This window comes from Camelus bactrianus, chromosome 26, assembly GCF_048773025.1.
Source record: "Camelus bactrianus isolate YW-2024 breed Bactrian camel chromosome 26, ASM4877302v1, whole genome shotgun sequence".
Classification (NCBI taxonomy): Eukaryota; Metazoa; Chordata; class Mammalia; order Artiodactyla; family Camelidae; genus Camelus; species Camelus bactrianus.
The window spans coordinates 30,939,646-30,958,329 of record NC_133564.1 but is presented as its reverse complement, the minus strand read 5'-3'; the positions used below and the strand labels follow the sequence as shown (position 1 = coordinate 30,958,329).

At 41.7% G+C, this 18,684-nt stretch overlaps 1 long non-coding RNA gene across 1 annotated transcript; it reads left to right on the top strand.

Moving 5' to 3' along the window:
• Nucleotides 1-1,150: 1,150 nt before the first annotated feature.
• On the top strand, nt 1,151-12,915 carry LOC141575125 (uncharacterized). The gene is made up of 6 exons (XR_012502481.1): nt 1,151-1,697; nt 1,983-2,116; nt 7,319-7,487; nt 7,682-7,747; nt 11,574-11,713; nt 12,804-12,915. It is a non-coding gene; the product is annotated as an uncharacterized LOC141575125 (long non-coding RNA).
• Nucleotides 12,916-18,684: the final 5,769 nt, after the last annotated feature.

Here is an 18,684-nt window from a genome sequence, read left to right as displayed (position 1 = left end):
TGAAAAATCAGGTTTTCACCTTTTGTTTATTCTAAGAATTAACAGAGGATGCAATTATACCCCAAATCTTTCCAACTATTAAGTAAAGATTTATTTTCATACTTGTATGGTTGAATTGTTTTCACAAGGACATCTGAAATAAATTCCTCTATGTACGTATGTCTGTCTGTCTGTTTCCCCGGACTGACCATTGATCCCATGCTACTCCAGAATATATACCACCCTCTCAGATCCGATAGCTTGTTTTTGTGGTTGCAGTAATGGAGATGGTAATTCTGAGATGAGTATCAGGGAACTGGGACCACTTCCTCTTTTTCTCTCCTGCGTTTAAACCGAACCTAAATTGCCTCTCCAAGACAGCCTTTTAGAGTCCCGGCTGCCCCTCCCCATCGGGACGCAGGAATCCTCTACCATAAGGCACCGTGCTGCGTCAGCCGTCAGAGGGCAGTGTTGCTGCAGAAAGTGTCCTGTCTGTTTGCAGGCAGCTGGAATCCTTCTCTGGCAGCCAATTTCTGTCTGCAGTTCTCAGGGAGGGAACAGGTTGCTCACCATGCTGGCCTTAGCGGTCCTTAGAAGATGACCGTGTTGTGTTATGTTGGAGAACGTAGCCTAGTCCTTGAAGGTAAACAAGTAAGAAGTTTTGGCTCGTCTGTTTTAAAATTTCCCCCCTTTGCTTATCAGTGATATTAACCCAAGATCACCCTGCAGCTTCTGTTTATAAGGACCAGTCTTTAAGGTCCCCTGCCATGGTGGGGATGGGATGTGGAGGAGTCAAATGTTCCTTTTTGTTAATGTAAAATAATGGAATTACACAGAGGTGACACGAGGCAGGTGAGCTCCATTAGCCATAGTGAGTCATTCTTTCTACAGATTGTTCGTGAAAATCTTCAGTACAAGACGGTCTGATGTATTTTTAAGGGTGAGCACATGAGTTTTCATATGGGTCTGAAAAATAATGAATTGAGGAGAATGAATTCCCTTCTTCAAATTCCCATTGTAATGCATTCCAAAGACTAAAAGAAATGGGAACTGGATGATCTGTCCCACAGCCCTGTGGCCCTAATGCAGATAACTGATATCTGAATGTAATTTGAAAATGTCACTTGAAAGAAGTAACGTCCAAGCAGCAGAATTAGGAGCAGATCGATCAATAGATAAGCCATTAGGCTCTCTATTCAAAATGTCACCGTGGAGTCTCACAGTCCACGTGTCTGTGAATCATCGTCCTGCCACTGTCAGTTCATTTTTCTGCTTCTGTTAGTGCAGCTTAGAAGAGTATGATGATGCAAATGAAAACCAAGGTCATGTCTTTGGTTCCTGTGCACTCAGGATGCTAAGCTCAGTAAAGCGTTATGTTACTTTGTTGCAGCCTCCTTGCAAAGACTCTAGCCTACCCTCTGTTCCATCAGTGCTTTCTCTGTACGCGCTTTTATTCCAACAAGCCCGGAATTGATTCCATTTTCAGTCCCACCTTTTTTTTTTTTTTTTTTTTGTCTATGGGATCCTTTCCCAAACTACCTTCTGAATAGTCCTTCTTCCAGATCCAGGTGACATGTGACATTCTGGATAAAGGCTTTCCTGATCTCCAGAGCGGAAGCAGGAATTTTCCTCCTCTGAACTCTTAGGGCATTCTGCGTGTCACTCCATGAAAGTCATCCTGTTTCACTTGTGATCACATCTGTATCTTCAAGTATATGGTAAGTTCCATGAGGACAGCTGTAGTTTCTTCTTTTTAATATTCCGCACACTACTAACATGTTGCTTTGTGAAAACGAGAGGCTTCAAAAGGATTTATTGACTGGATTAATGCATTAACTAAATCAGCAAATTGATTGCTAATGGTACACGGGGGAATAGAGTCAACCTGGCCTGATCCCACTCCTGGAAAACCAATTAAATGACACATTCTAGTAGCAATACATCTGTGCATAAAAGGAAATATTCTTCTTCTTCTTTTTTTTTTTTTTCTTCTCTAATTACAGTTGTACTGTGGACTCTGGACTGGGATGTAATGAATCACCATCGTGAATATAGCCAACAAAATCAGGAATAAATACGAAGACTCACTATTCATACATATGGTTTGATTTATCTTTGCTACATGCAGCAGGCAGAGGTGAGTGACAGGGAGGCTATCTCATGTTTCAGACTCCAGTTTCCTCTCCGGAGAGGAACGGGGGGAATTTTTAAAGAAGGGGACAGTTTGTGAGGTTGAAGAATCTATGGCACTGAAGGAACACAAGAGGGCGCCCTTTAAAGATTCTGCGTTCCCTTGAAGTACCTACTAATATTGTTAGTCACCTTTTGGCTTTTTAAAATTCAAAAAAAGTGCAAAATAGATATATGAAATGGATTTCAATATACTGTATGTGAAATATGCATTCATATATGAGATATAGATGAATACATATTTGAAATGCATTTTATATATTTCATGTAAATTTATATATATTTCATATATATGATGAAATATACTGAGTTATCAAGAGGTATGTTCAGGTTGTATCTAATAAAAATATTCTATTAAAGTTTTAGTCTTTTATTTTTACCCTAGAAGTAACAACTGAATTAACTGTTTAGCAGTATAAACTTATTTTTTCTTATACGTATGCATGTCGACTGTGAATATTGGTTTAGCATTTTGTGTGTTTTGTTCTGTGCCCTATGATTTAAGGGACGATACCCTGGCCAGAAGATCTGAATTTAATCCCATTTCTCCCCATGCATGCATGCCTTCAGATATTTAAGCACTCTTTCCTCCCATTTTTCAGTCTAGAGCATCTCACGTCCTTTCTAAGTTAAATAGTTTACTGAGCCTATGAACTGTGGTGTTTCTATTAAGTCTTTGATAAATATTTGGAACACGGATATCTTATGGATATAAACGACAAATATCTAACTTACAGGTCTCTTGTGAAAACAGAGAAATTAGTATAAATCGAATCTATAAACCTGAATCGGGACACATTGAATATATTGAAGACACGAGGTTTTAGAAACCAGAAAGGGGGGGGGACTTAAACTTTGAGGTCAAAATGTTTTTGTGAATTTTCCACACAAGTGTGTTACTCATCTGATGTTGAAATGACTCAGTTTTGGTGACTAGGTTAGTTCTATAAATACATGAAGACACGACTTGATCTTTGTGATTAGCGTGTTGGTTTAACAGATCCAAGGAAAAGGTTTCTCTGTGAGGGGGCAGGGGCTGGCGATTATGTTGGCTACTTTTGGTTTTTGTTTCTTAAGCGGTATTTATAACTGTCTGTGTTTAGGGGAGTAAATACAGCTTCCCTCCATTGAAGATGCTGTTTAAAGGACTTACGTAGTAACTATGGTCATGTGGAGTAGACAGAATTATGACTGTACTGTTGAGCTAAACCGCCTCTGTCCCGTCCTCAGCCCTGGATGCTGTTATCATGCTAGTTCTTGGTACCCACCCTCCACTCCTTTTTGAGTGGGGTGTTCTTTTATCTCCTGCCGCCTTCCTCACCTTCTCATCCTTCTCCCCTGGATCCCGGGCATCTTGCCTTCCTCCATCAAGCCTCAGGAATCTTTGATAGGTAAAATGGCCTGGCTAACCCTGCAGGGGGAAGTTGGAGACTGAAAGAATACTGAAGAATGAGGACTCCGGAAGTTATTTTCTGGGGGGAAGTAACAAAACGCAGTGGCTTAATGGTCTGGGGGACGAAGCGGGTGAAGACGTGTATGGAAAAGAGTTTAAAATAGGCAACCATCGCATGAAAAAGACATTTGGAGCAGACAGATTCTCTAAAGCTTAGGAAAGACCTTCCTGCCTCTCCACATCCATTCCTTCTCTCAGCAAATTTTGAGCATCTTCTCGGTGTTCTATATAGAAGCTTCACAGGGGAGGAATCAGTTGTGTTACGTGCAGGATGAGGACTCGTTTTCCAGGCAGGTTTAGGGGAGAAGGGCGCTGCAAGACTGCAAGCAAAAGGAAAAGTCTTGCAACAGCGCAGGGATAACGATGGCACAGCGCGTTCGGGGAACTAAACGTTGTTGGCATCGCTGGAGACCAAAGCTCAAGGGAGGAGGTGGAGGGAGGTGAAACCCCTGAATCAGGTGCCGCTCAAACTACAAGAAGCCCCCTGGTCCTTGTTATCGATGTTTGCAGCTTATGTTAAAGGTGATGCGTGTTATGGGGGAAACGTGATGGTGAGACGGCATCTGAGAGAGATCGTCTCTCAAGCTTGGAAGGAAGCATTGGAGGGGCACGAGGATGGAGGTTCCACGCAAGCGTTGATGAGGGTTGATTGAGAATAAGGTTTACAGCAGTGCAGGCTTCACCCACCTACTTTTTCTGACTTTGGTTTATTTTATACAACAACACTACTCTGTACTTAGACTTGGAGTTTGTGAGGGTTTTGCAGTTTTCAAAGTCCTTCTTGCTTCACTGAACCCTCTTCTCTGATACGGCAAAATGGTGTCACCAGCCTCATTTTACAAGTGGGGAAACTAGATGCCGAGTCTGTAGTGATGTTGAGATTAGAACCTGAACTCCTAGGTCTTCAATTCTTCTTCCTTCCTTTCCTCTTTCCTTCCTCTCTTTCTTTCTTTCTTCTTCAATGACAGGACGAGTCCCTCCTAAGTTGCTAAGGACAGACATAACATAGAGATGGGGCAGTGCCCAACATGCAGTCAATACAGTTGCTGGAAAACCAGACATAATCCATGGACTGTATGTTACAGGGTGAAAAATTCATTTGCCAAACACACATTGTACACACACATGTATGTGTAACAAAACCTCTCTCTCTCTCTCCATATATGTGTATATGTATAAATGTATATAAATACACACATACCAAATTGCATATAATTTGTGTGCTTTCTGAGACGGAAGAATTTGGGTGCACGTGATTGAACTTTGCTCCTGGTTTGCTCTGTACACGAGTTAGGGAAAAAAAAAAACTGTCCAATAAGTTCAGAGGCACCTGGCCCCTTGGAAATAGAGTTTTTGTGCAGCAGCCTTTCCAATGAGAATCACTGAATAAGGTCTGCAATGCGATCTGTGTGTTTCTCTGCTGCTGGTTTACAGGAGTCCAGCCAGCAACCTTATTACCCAGAGAGAATACATTTCTTTAAAGGCCAGATTTCTCCACGAGGCGTCTTTCTAGCTTTTTTTGGTACAAAATCTGCCCCACAAGAAATACCTTTGCTCGTGATAGCACCTGGCTCCAATTATGGGGTTTTTTTATTATTATTATTATTATTATTATAGCTTCTAAAGAGGCAGGTTGTGTAACCAGGCATAATTTTCACAGCTAAAAATAACCCCCTCTCTGTGACCAGGTCTTTGGGCACAAAGCAAGGAAATTTTTTTTCACATCTCACTCATTCAGTGAGCTCACTTTTTACTGCTCTGCAGTTTTGCCCCTTGATGGGCAATTAGTCATAAGGGTTCTGGCTTGGAGTGTCCGCAAAGGCTGTAACCACATATGTCAAGGAATAAGATTCTCTGGAAAAACAAAGTGTCTTAAGAGTTTCCCAGATGTCTCAACAGCACCACGTAATCACTGGCACTGAGTCTTCGCCCTCCTGTTCGACTAGGCTGTTGAGCCCAATAACGTACATTGGTATCAACTCAGGAACGCTGCAAGGCTTCTTCTGGGAAAATGCTGGCTAGATTGATCCCCACTTCATCATAATGGCAGTCAGCTCAGAAACAGCTTATCTCTCTGATGAAGGGGGACCCGGCTTAGACACAAATGCTGCGCTGACTTTAAAATTCTAGCAGGCGTGATTTCTCTAGATGCAAACACACCAGGGAGGCATGGCTGTGAAGCAGGGAGTAGAGATGGAAGGAGGGACTGTTTTGTCTCTGACCGCTGTTCCCCAGGGTCTGTTTGAGCACCTGTCCTGCCTGGCTGTCTGGGCCCATCTGACACCGGGATCCGAATTAATGGAGCTCACCTCCCACCAGTCAGAATGGCCATCATTAAAAAGTCCACAAACAATAAATGCTGGGAAGGGTGTGGAGAAAAGGGAACCCTCCTACACTGTCGGTGGGAATGAAGTTTGGTGCAGCCACTATGGAGAACAGTATGGAGATTCCTTAAAAAACTGAAAATAGATTTACCCTATGATCCAACAATCCCATTGCTGCGCATATATCTGAAGAAAACACTAATTTGAAAAGATACAGGCACCCCAATGTTCATAGCAGCACTATTTACAATAGCCAAGACATGGAAACAGCCTAAATGTCCACCAACAGATGACTGGATAAAGAACTTGTGGTTTATTTATACAATGGAACACTACTCAGCCATAAAAAAAATAATAAAATAATGCCATTTGCAGCAACATCGATGGATCTGGAGATCATCATTCCAAGTGAAGTAAGCCAGAAAGAGAAAGAAAAATACCATATGAGATCACTCGTATGTGGAATCTAAGAAAAAGACACAAACTTATTTACAAAACAGAAACAGACTCACACACATAGAAAACAAACTTATGGTTATCAGGGTGGCAAGGGATAAATCAGGAGTTTGAGATTGGCAGATAGTAACTTCTATATATAAAATAGATAAGCAACAAGGTCCTACTGTAGAGCACAGAGAACTATATTCAATACCTTGTAATAACCTATACTGAAAAAGAATATGAAAAGAAATCTATATATTTAAAACTGAATCACTGTGCTGGACACCAGAAACTAACACAACATTGTAAACCAAATAGACTTCAAAAAAAATTTTTTTAAAAAGAATTAATGGAGAGGTTCACTTGAGCTCAATTATGGATCCCTGACCTGAGAAACTGTGAGTAGCAGAACTGTAAATCTCATAATCAAATATTGAATTATCTCTGATTTATTTACTTAGGGAATCAAGAGCCCTGAGTTCTTGCCATCAAATGGGTATAAGATTTATGATGAAAGGACAGTTTTGAAAAGCAGAAGGAGCAAAGATTTTGGTGTTTCTGTGGTCAAAACGCCTCTGAACAGCAGGGTTGTTGCAGGGAAACCTAACTTAGAAAGTGGGGCAGACTCGCCTCCTGGAGCCAGGCACCCCGCCTGCCAGCCAGAGCACCTTCAGCCCCTCCTGCCCAGAGCTCCCCTGCTGTCTGTCAAACACGAAATGCAAACGTGAATACCTTTCCCCCAGAAGCAGAAACAAAATGAAGCTGGGCACAGACTCCCCCTAGAGTTGGCTTCTCCTTCCGCTTCCTCCCAGGTGCCAGGAGCACAGAGTTACCCCAGACAGTGCTTTCTCCCCATCCCTGTTGTACGAACTCCCCGATAGAGCGGACAGTTCTCACAGCGCTCCATCTGCCCCCTCTGGTTTCTCTAAAGGTGCAGAGAACCCTGCACTGGATTTTGCAGAACATCAATCACTTTGGACTCTGAGGCAGTCCCCATGTGTGGCACCACCGACCTGATGACTATCACATCTTGAATGGAAAAGGGAGACTATTATAAAATCTTCATCAACAGGCAATTTTCCTCTGATGCTCCTTAGACGGTAAGAGTTGCGGGATTACATAAAATACCAAACCGAGCAGCCAAATGTCTTCGTGACAAACAGGGCAGCCTCACAACATATGCATGAAACAGTTGCTGTGTGTGGATATTTGGAAAATAAAGCTGAAGTTACAGTCGACTGATGAAGGTGCAGCTGTGTTTCTGCTGCTCACTGCTACCCATGATCACCCCTAGGTGTTCCAGAATCTTCACGGGGACGCCTCAGAGGAGGCGCTGAGAGTAAGTCCACCGGTTAGTCAGGTAGGAGCGCCTACACCCCACCCCTCCACTCCGCAATACACACATTTTGAAACTCTATCAAATTAAAGCAGTGGTTCTCAACCCAGGATGGTTTTGTCTCCCAGGGGACACTTACCAATGTCTAGAGACATTTTTTTTTGTCACAACTATGGGATGGGGGTACTACTGGCGTTAGTGGATAGGGGGCAGGATGTTTCTAAACACATGCTCAGGATAGACATTCCCCACAAAGAATTATGTGGCCAAAATGTCCCTTGTCCACAGTGCCGAGGTTGAGACATCTGATTAAAAAAATAAGTAAATAAAAATAAAGTGACTTTAGATGGGGGGGTGGCGCATTGCAGCTTATGAGCTAAATCTGTCTCCCGCCTGCTTTTGTAAATAAAGTTTTATTAGAACACAGCCATGTACATTCATTTATGTATCCTCTCCAGTGCTTCATGCTGCAAAGTTACAGTTGAGTAGCCACGACAGAGATCGTGTGACCCACAAAGTCTAAAATATCTACTATCTGGCCCTTTACCAAAGAGCAAAATGGCATTTTGTAAAGTAAATCACCATTTTAATTTTTATTTATCAGATAAATGCAGGTAATCATTAGGTAATAAGAAAAATAATAATAACTCTCGATGAGGGCCCGCAGGCAGGAGCTGGTCTGGGTTCTATGGGACGTGAATTGTATTTTAAAGGGGACCTCTTTCCGAAAAAAATTGGCATCAAATTACATATTTATTTATGGCGTGGAAATCAATCTCAGCAAATTATTGGAGGCTTGCAAACTCAATTCCCTTTTTTCTTTTTTTTTTAATTGAAGTGCAGTCAGTTACAATGTGTCCATTTTGGGTGCACAGCACGATGTCCCAGCCATGCAGGTACCTACATACATCCTTTTTCATAACCTTTTTCGTTAAAGGTTATTACAATATACTGAATATTGTTCCCTTTCTTCTGATACCTACTTAGTCACGTTTCCAGAAACATTTGCATGAAACAGCTTCCTGGTGGCATTCTGGCTTAACCCTCTCCCACAACAGGGCCAGCTCAGCAAGTCCCAGCACCTGGGGGCAATGGTGGGGCTGGTGCCACCCACGGGCTTCCAGCCCCTCATTAGCTTCTCTGTATCTTCAACTCTGCCCAGATGTGTCGCATGATGTCTGTTTACCGCACAGCGAGCCTCTGCACAGCTGGCTTTCTTTCCGGCTTGGCTGCTCACTCCCTGTGTGACGGCGGGCAAGTGAGTTCCCTCTCTGTGCCCCCTTCCCTCAAAGAGATAGAATGTGGGCTGTCTCTTTAAGTGCCTAACCTCTCTAAGCTATGGCTCAGTCCTCTTTGATTTAAAAAGAAAATTTGGATGCTCTTGGATTTGTCTTAGAAAGTTTTTACCATCTCTTATACTGCCATTTCCCCTGCAGTTCAAAGAAAATTGGTGTCTTAAGACCAATGTTCTTATTCATTTTCAGCTCTATTCTAGTCTAGTCCTAGACGTTTAAATCATTCTGAATTGTCTGTCTGTGAATTATTACCATTCTTTCAGCTTCCTCTCTTACAACCTAGCCTGTTCCATTGAATTTTTTTTTTTTCTTTTTTGGAGATGTGAGGGAGGAAGGGGTAATTAGATTGGTCTATTTATTTTGTTAACGGAGGTGTTGGGGATTGAACCCAGGACCTCGCGCACGCTAAACATGCGCTCTACCAGCTAGATCCTCCCCTCCAAAGCTTATGTTTTCTACTTTGCTGTTTCTTTTTCATGCTTAGAAATATGCTTGAAGCACTCTCTGTGTAAGAGGCACAAATAATTCAGCTCTAAGAATCCAAGAGACATTCCTTTTTTTTTTTTTCTGAAGATTTTTTTTCAGACATTCAGGTGGCTGCAAATCTCTCCCGTTTTTTTCTAAGTAGTGAGCAGATCCTTAACTCTGCTGTTCACATTTCAAACATGAATAAGCCTCTCAACTGCATTTCTTCACCCAAAATAGTTCTCTAGAGCCTACCTTGAAATCAGAGTCTAATTTTAGTTTGCATGTTCAGGTCAAGAGCTAAAGAATTACAGGATTCATCCTTCCCAAAGTACGACTTGGACCATGGCACGGAGGAAATGGGGCCGGGGAGATATGGCGGTTGAGCGGGGATGAGGATGGGAGAAGGGGGGGGTCTTGACAACAACCATCATTACTATCAACTGTCATGTTCACGATGTTTCCAGACTGTACGCAGGATGCGCAGAGATGAGGGTTCCACATTTTACACATCGCTACACAGGAGGAATGTACCCACCCATATTTCTATGGCCGCCCCCCATTCCAGCCTAGCCCTTGTATCAAGAGTTTTTAGCATAATCATACATTTGGCATGACTGGAAAGCACTTTAAAGATAGTTTTTAATGTGGGTGAACTAAAATGCAGATAATTTTAGTAACAGCCGATTATAAGTAGAATTGAGACCTGGAAACAAGATCCTGAAATCCTCATTGATAGCTCTTTTTTTAATAATTAATTTTCACTTTAATCAAAGCCATACAAGCGTATAAACAAAATAGTATGAAAGGGCTTTCAACACAAACCTGCTTTCCTTTACCAAACTCTCCCAAACCTTCGGACGTGTTCCTCAGGGGCAAACTCTTTAGCTGAGCTTTTTTTTTTTTTTTTTTTTTTTTGGTAGTTACCTGCGTAATTTTAAATGAGATGCTTATGTAATAATTCCCTGCTTTCCACTTATGGAAATCATCTATTGCTTGCTGGTTATGCTAACTGGCTTGAGGGGCAGCAGAGGGTTGATGTTAAAAGCAAGAACAGTGGAGGCATTTGACCTGGGTTTAAAAATCCAGGGCCACCGCGTCCCCGCTGTGTAAACTTGAACAAGTTACTTTATCTCTGAAGCTCAGTTCCTTGTATGTGTCGTGGACATAAGAACTGTGCGCCTCTCGATGGGTGGCTGTGAGATTTAAATAGATGTGAAGATGTAAAGTATCTAAACCATCTTCAGCATACAGTAAGTGCTCAATAAACAAGCCATTCTCTTACCTCCCCATCCTCCCAGTATCACATTTACAGGTAAACCTCTAGTGATTTTATGTAGGACACATAATTACGGTCCAAAAGCACTTAAGAACTGAGCTATGGGACTCCTCCAATTTCATTTCCTTTCTTGACCAGACTTTTGTTTCTTTCCAGAAGCCAATTTGTTTTTCCAAAAATTAATATGAACTGCCTTCTTTTTTTTTTTTTTTTTTCATTTTCTCTCTCTCCATGATACTTACCACTTGAAAGATTATTTTTCCAGGGGATTTTTTTTCCTAACCAATGACTCTTCACATTAAAAACATTAAAATTAAATTAAATTTAAAATTTGGCATGGCTTTTTGAGGAGTTCACTACTCTTGTGAATAATGGTATTTGTTTTAAAACTATTTTCATGGTTCTGAAATCTTGTAAGATTTCTAGCCTTAGTGATTTTTTTCATAATAATGGGACAGCTTTTTATTTGTTTAGTTTTTAATACCTTATGCTTGATACTTGGTGAGATTAAAATTTAGAAACTCTCGTTTTTCAGTTCCAAAAAAAAAGGCTTTGAATTATTCCTCTCATAAACTTCCTCCCATCCATTTTGTCTGTTCTCTTTATAAAACCTCTGTTAGCTGGATAGTTAGGCACCCTAGGTTGATTTTCTCATTTTTTCCTAAATTTTACTGCATTTTTCAATCTGTCTTCTGGGAAATTTCCTCACCTTTCTGTTCTGATTCTTCCATAAGAGTCTCTCATTTTTGCAATCAGGTATTTTCGTTTCAAGAAATCTTACCTATTCTCTGATTGTCACTTTTTTACTCAGCATCCTGTTCTATTTCATGGCGTTAGGACTGAACAGAGAAGAGGTTATTAAGGTTTGAATCAAGCCTCTGTATCCGCCATGCATTGTACCATGGTGATCATGACAGCCTCGTGTTCAAGTCTCAGCTGTATAAATTCCAGGTAACCAGCTTGTAAGGGATAAAACCTCAGGAGCAAAATACGTTAAAAAATCAATTTACAGAGACCAATCTATCAGAATGACTAGAGAACTGAGATGTTAGTTAGGGCCGTCATGCCCAGGATCAAGATTCTTAGAAATGTTATCTCTAAGTTTGATAAGCATGGAATTTTTGGAACAAATGAGTTGTGTGGCATGAAATAATAATAATGTTACTTACTTGTGAAAACGTTCAAATATGGCCTTATTTTTTTATTTCTGTACTTGTTCTGGCCTTATTGCTTACTTTTCTGCTCTGTCTTCAGGCTTAAAAATAGCCAAATTGGAGGATGTAAAGCCCTCACTGGGCTTCAGAATGATCTGGGAAACCTGTATTTATTTTTTAATGTATATATACACGTGTGTGTGTGTCTGTGTTTATGTATATATATCAGGGTAAACCCCAGACTTGCTGGCTCAGATTCTCTAGAGACTGGTCCCGGCATCTCTTTCAAGCACATCTCTGTGATTCTGCTCACACAGACTTCAAAATCCCTGAAACACACGCTCGGGTAGGTCTCTGTCTAACGCTTATGTCAGATACGAGCGTTCACCTCAAAGTCAGGTTCCCAAGTCGTTGTCTTTTCTACTGGGCTCTGAATCCGCTTGACTCCAAGCTGACTTTCTTGTCAGAAAGAGATGGATTCTCACCCCATTTCTGCCAAGACAGATGATCTCAGCTAAGTTATTTAACCTCCGTGAACCCGAGAGCTGGATGAAGGGAAAGATAAGCACCAAGATGGTAGAAAATATGCTTAATATGTGAAGGAGTCACAAACAAAATTTTTTTCAGTTTCCCCCATCTTTTGATGACATTTTGGACGTGGGCTTCCTGATCATCAGGTGGGCGCCCGTAAACTCGCTGATAACATATCTCTGGTCCTGGACGTGATGACTTGCCCTCGCTGGATGTCTTTTGAGTCCTGCCCTAGTGAGCCCCGTCCAGGGGTGTGGGTCTTCCTCAGATTCAGCTGCAGACAGTAGCGCTTCCTGACCTGAATGCCTTATCCTTTTCCTGACTTTGTGATTTCCTGACCTTGTGCATCTTGACAGGCGGCCGTGGTCCAGGGGAAGCAGCCCTGGAGTTTGGAACTGGCCGTGGCTTTCTCACCTACTGACTGCATCACCCTGGAAGTTCCAGAGGAACATTTCTGGACCGTATCCATATCATAGGAAACAGTTTTCTTCTGGTTGATTTTTTCTTGGCACATTTTCTTCATACCACTTGTCTCAGAAATAGTAAACCTGTATGTGATAACCGGATTAATGCCCGCCTATTCCTCTGAACCCTGAGCTCTGTGTCTGTTTTTCTGATCACTGTATTTTCAGCACACCCTGTGTTGTGTTAATCACCTAATAGCAACTCAAAACATATGTATTGAGAAAAATTGTGCTCTACAGTGGAATTTACACAACATTGTAAAATGACTATAACTCAATAAAAAAATGTTAAAAAAAATGTGTTGAACGAATGAATGACTAGATGAATAAATGATACAGAGATAAAAGCACCTGCCCTTGTTTCCTCATATGGTAATTATGCACATGAAATGAGAGAATGCATATGCAAATATTTTGTAAGCAATATTAATACAAGTGTAAATTACCTTAATTTTGTTAAGCTATACCTCTCTGTGATGTGTTGACCAAAAATGCTTGGCTTGCTGCTACTCAAAGTGTGGTCCACCCTCCCTACCCAAGCAAGGCCAAGTAATCAGCACCTTTGAAGGTAAAAAAAAAAATTCTGTTTCAAGGCGCCCTGCCCTGTAGGAGGTGATTCAGACGCGTGCTAACATTTAAGACTTCCTACCCTACAGGACACCCTAAAGAGAGTTGTTAGAATTGCATAAATTAAACTTATGATTTATCTCTCAAATTATCCTTTTCCTTACCTAAGCAAATCCTCTGAATCCCAGCTGCCTCTGACCACTTAGGTCGCAGAAAAGCCAGATCATCAGAAAGCCTTTCCCTACACTCAACTCATAATGATAATCCCTGTTTATTAACTTCACAGGTTATAATTTATACTTGTTTTATTCTTTTTGGTCTGTTGACTTGTTTTTTTGGTCTGTTTCCCCAGGAAAGATAAGTGTTCTACAAGAAGGCATGGAGTTTGTCTTAACCAACAAAAGGTATCCCTCCCTAGTTCCTGACACAATGATTGGTGCCAGTGAATGTTTGTTGATTGGATCAACGTCCTTAAGAATGTATTTATCTGCAAAGGGTGTGTACGGCTTGAAGAAATACAGGATTCATATCAAGGATCATTGTTTGGCTCATATTGAAATTCACGTCTGCTTCCAGTTTCCCAAGAATCAATAAAGGTTGAATCAATTTGATTCTTAAATTCTCTAAGTTTTAGTTTTTCATTTTCTTTATGAAAAAAGTGTTGAGATTTCACCCCTTGGTAAGGACTGAATGACACCCATGCCCAGTGGTCAACATCATTCAATCATTTTTGCAATAATTTGGAGGTTTCTCAACATAGTGTTTCCAATACAGTTAACTCTTTGTTATCTGCAGGTAAATTTTTTTTTCTTTTTTTTCTTTTTTTTTTTTTTTTGGCAAATCTTGCTTTAGGTCCTTGATAAAACAGTACGGATTTACTTTTTACTTCCTCAGTCAATCCAAGTAGAATTCATCCCAGCAGGATGAATTTTTAAACAAATGGTCACCTCTCCTAGGAAAGAAACAGGTGCATAATAGAGTAAGTTTCTTCAGACTGGGATGCGAAGGGAGACAGACTTCCAATACTGATACTTCCTTAGCTGGTAATTAGGGGGGATTCTGAGCCTTTGACGTGATCAGGAAAGATACTATCTTTCTTTTTCTGCTGACTTCTTTCTCCAACATGAATTACGTTAAACGAATTAGGCTTTAAATAGTCACTAAATCTACCCTCCATTTGGATTTTTTTTTTTTTTGCATTCTTTTTGATTGAAGTCTAGTCAGTTTACAATATCGTGCCAATTTCTGGTGTACAGCATCCTGTTTCAGTCATACATGCACATACATATATTCCTTTTCATTTCTTTTTCATTATGGATTCGTTTTTATTTTTTAAATGCTTGCCACAGAATTATAGATACCACAACTGTGTTCTATCATTCCCCAAAATCAAGGGAAGACATCTTACAGAAAAACAAATTTAGGAATATTACCCAAAACAAGGAGCTTTATCTTGTATTTAAGAATGGACTGGGAATCTAGTCCACAAGCCTGTATTTCATGATAAACAAATATTTGATCATTTGAATTGTCTGGTAATTTTTGTCCATTATTACTCCGATCTTAAAATACTAAATTTATATCCACAAATTAAAAATGCAATTGACCCTGAAACAGCTCGAGAATTTGGGGCTGGAAGAGAGGGAGAGACGTAGCAGGTGGGCTGGGAAAATATTTCTCTATTCTAGCCCCGTGGACTGGCGCTGAGTTTTGTGAAGTGAAGGCTACAGATGGAAGCTATAAACAGGTCTGTCATTGGGAAACCACAGCCCACAGGACCCAAAGAGTTTCCTTCAATGCCCAAGTTATACATTGTTAAATGAAGTATGGTGGAGGCATATTCTTTCCCAAACTAAGCAGAATACAGCCCCACAAGACCTGCTGGAATTCAGCAACACTGTTTCATCTAGAAAGGCTGGCATCTGCAATACAGGAGAAACTTGCCAAGGATATGAACTCAAGGGTTCTCACCCAGAGCACCAACGTCCCTTGATGTGACGAGTGCCCTCCCCTTACTTATCTCACAGTGGTGGCCAACAGACAAGAACTCTGAATCCCTGAACCTGGGAAGACCACAGCCTCTGCTGATTCACAGAAACACTCGGATTTTGCAAGGGATTGAGTTCCTACATTGTGAGAAGCCATACGTTAGTCAAACTGGATGTGTCGTTGTTAATGTGACTCATTAGCATGCGTGGGCTATAAAGGACAGGGGAAGCTTGAATTATAATTTGAACTCTATTCGCTCCACCAAATATATCTGTCACACTACTCCACGTTTATCCCTTCGGCACTGTGTATTTTTCTTTTTCTTTTATGCAATTAAATTTTTTTTTTTTCAATGGAGGCACTGGGGGTTGAACCCAGGACCTCCTGTGTGCTAAGCACGTGCTCTACCACTGAGATATACCCTCCCTTCACCCTGAATCTCTCTTCTTTTTCACTATTCCCCATTCTCTACCTGTTAATTCACTCCTTGTCCTGTCCACATGTAACCAGAAGTACTACTGGGCAGCCAACTGGCCACAAAGCAGCTAGGCTAATGGAAAAAGAGAGGTAAATAGCACTGCTTAAGCATTTACTATGTATAAGGAATCATTCTAAGTGATTTTCAGTGACTTTGTAACTTTGTAACAACTTGTGATAGCGATGTAACTAGCCCTATTTTACAGATGGATAAACTGAGGTTCACAAAGACAACTTCCCTGAAGCCAAGGAACTATTCAAAGGTGCAGCCAGGGTATGAGTCTCGGTCTTTTCTGGTTCCAAATTCCTAGCTGAAGAAGCCACAAATCACACTGTCCATCTTTGAATAATCAGGAGGCACCCCGAACATAAAACTCTCGTGGCTCAGCTTCAAAGATTTGGGAGATATCATCAAAGAAGCTCAAGTAGCAAAAATCTGTCAAGCATTGCTCCAAAGCGCATATTTCCCAAAGTAAACCCAGTGGCTATTTAGATTTGACTGGAGATTTTTGTCAAGAGGTTGGGCTGAACCCAAAAAAGACAGCGGGAGGAATTCCTGAATTCCTTTCACATGTGTCTAGCGTCTAGGTTTGCAAGGGAGCAGCTTTGATCTCAGAGCCGGATAACCCAGGAAGCAATCTGAAAATTCTTCTCAATATCTGTACCCACCCTCGGGGCAGAACACAAGGGTATGTCTCTTATTTTGATTCGCCTGAGAAAGGGCAGCCTGGGCTCTAGGCCGTGTTGAGTTCTTCCATTTCCAATCTGAGCCGGGCATGAAGTAGCTAAAGATTAACAAAGTAAGCAAACTCATTTGCTGCATAAACTAGGGGTAAGTTGGAGGCTAGCTGTAGGAATTCCGGACCCTTGGGCTGTGCTGCGTGGTTTCCCTGACAACTAACACTGGAACATGAAACACACAGGCGTGACTCGTGTGAAATGTTTCTGCCCAGTTCTTGGAGGCCAAATTTGGTCACCGGGGGACCTTTAAAGAATAGAGTCATTGCTGTTTTACTAATCACATACTCAAAGGGCGAAGTGTTCCTCCTTCAGAGAGCTCTCTCCATGAGTGACCACGGGGCACATTCATTCATCTGGGGGAACACTGGGTGTCCCTACCCGTCACACACAGATGCTCCATTCAAAGGTTCCACCGCCAAAGGGTGTCCTCTGGACGCTGGAGAACATCGGGGTGTGATGAATTGACCAGACTGTATGTGGTGACTGATGGGGGTCAGGGCCACAGGCAATTAGCCACTTTTAGGGTAGAGGTCAGCAGATTCACTTCTGCTGGATCAGGGTGGCAGTGGTGTACATACGAGCGAATTTGTTCTAAAGCTTCTTAAAAGAAAATCTGAGGCCCACAAACAACCCTTCTGCATCCCCCATCCCTAACCTACAACTGCTGTGAGTCATCACTGGGGTTACCTCTCTGCCTTCACGCCCTGCTGATCTGTATCCCAAAGGCTGTGCTCAGCATCTCGCTCTGACGGACTCCACCCCATTCAGCACGGTTGGCCACTTCCATAACTTGTATCTCCTCCAGGCCATTGGTTAAGGCTCCCCCCTCAAGGCCCACGGCCGCCATGTTTCCCTCACTGTCTTCACATCTTCTCTTGCCCATTCGCCTACCTTCCAGACTGAGCTCTTCAAAGCAGGGGTCCCCTTGCCTTCCTTCTCTTTGAAATACTTCACTAGCTTTGCGTTGCTCTGAGAGTAAAGTCCAAAGAACATGAGCTTTACCCCACACACAAGGCTGCCTTCTCCTCCTCCAAGCCTCCAAGTCCTGTCTCAGGGCCTTTGCACATCCAGGTCCTTCTGCCTTTTCCTCCCCTTCTTCCCTGGCTGAGCCACCCTATAAAGCTCACTTTAAAAGTCCCTTTCCCAGTAAAGCCCAAAGTAACTCAGGTGTTCCCTGACAGTCTCTCTCAAAGCATTCACCCTGTATTTCCGTTCCATGACCTAACCTGAAAAAATATGTCTGTTTACCTTTGTGACTAATATTTGCTCCTGCAATCTCAATGGCGAGGTGACACAAGTCTAGGTTGTGTCACTTTATACCCATGTTCTAACACAGTATCTGGCTTTTTTTTTTTTTAACAACCAATACATTTTTTAATAACTATACATTTTTATAACCAATTTTTGATAACCAACTTGTACATTTTTATAACCAATTCATTTTTTAATTTTTAAATTCTCGACATTACAGAACTAAGCTGAAATTTATCAACCTGCCACTTGTATGTTTCTTCTCGACAAATAAAATCATGAGCCAAAAACTCCAAACAGAACTCAAAATGGGGAAAATCTTAGAAAACTAACTATGGGTCCCAGCATGAACAGAGAGCGTGATGTGTAAATTCTTAGCAGATGCTAAAGTTTGTATGTGGAAACTGGAGACTTACCCATTATTGAAAACTGGGAATCACGGACCAGAAACAAGACATTTGGATCAGAGGGAAACAGTAGAAAGGGGTGAGGTGGGAACACGGCAATGACCAGTTAAACTCAATTTGATCCAGCTCATTTCAGCGTGGTGGGGGAGGAGTAGGAAAGTGTTATATTTACACGCCTAGGTACTGCCTGTCCTCAGGTAGTGATGACAAAAATCCACCACGCAAAAGATGTCCCTTATCTCGCAATATCTGGGACCTGTTGAATCAGGGAGGAGGCTGTTCAGGGAAGGTCCCTGACGTAATCACATTATGCGCAGAGGAAACAGCCCCACTTGTTTGCA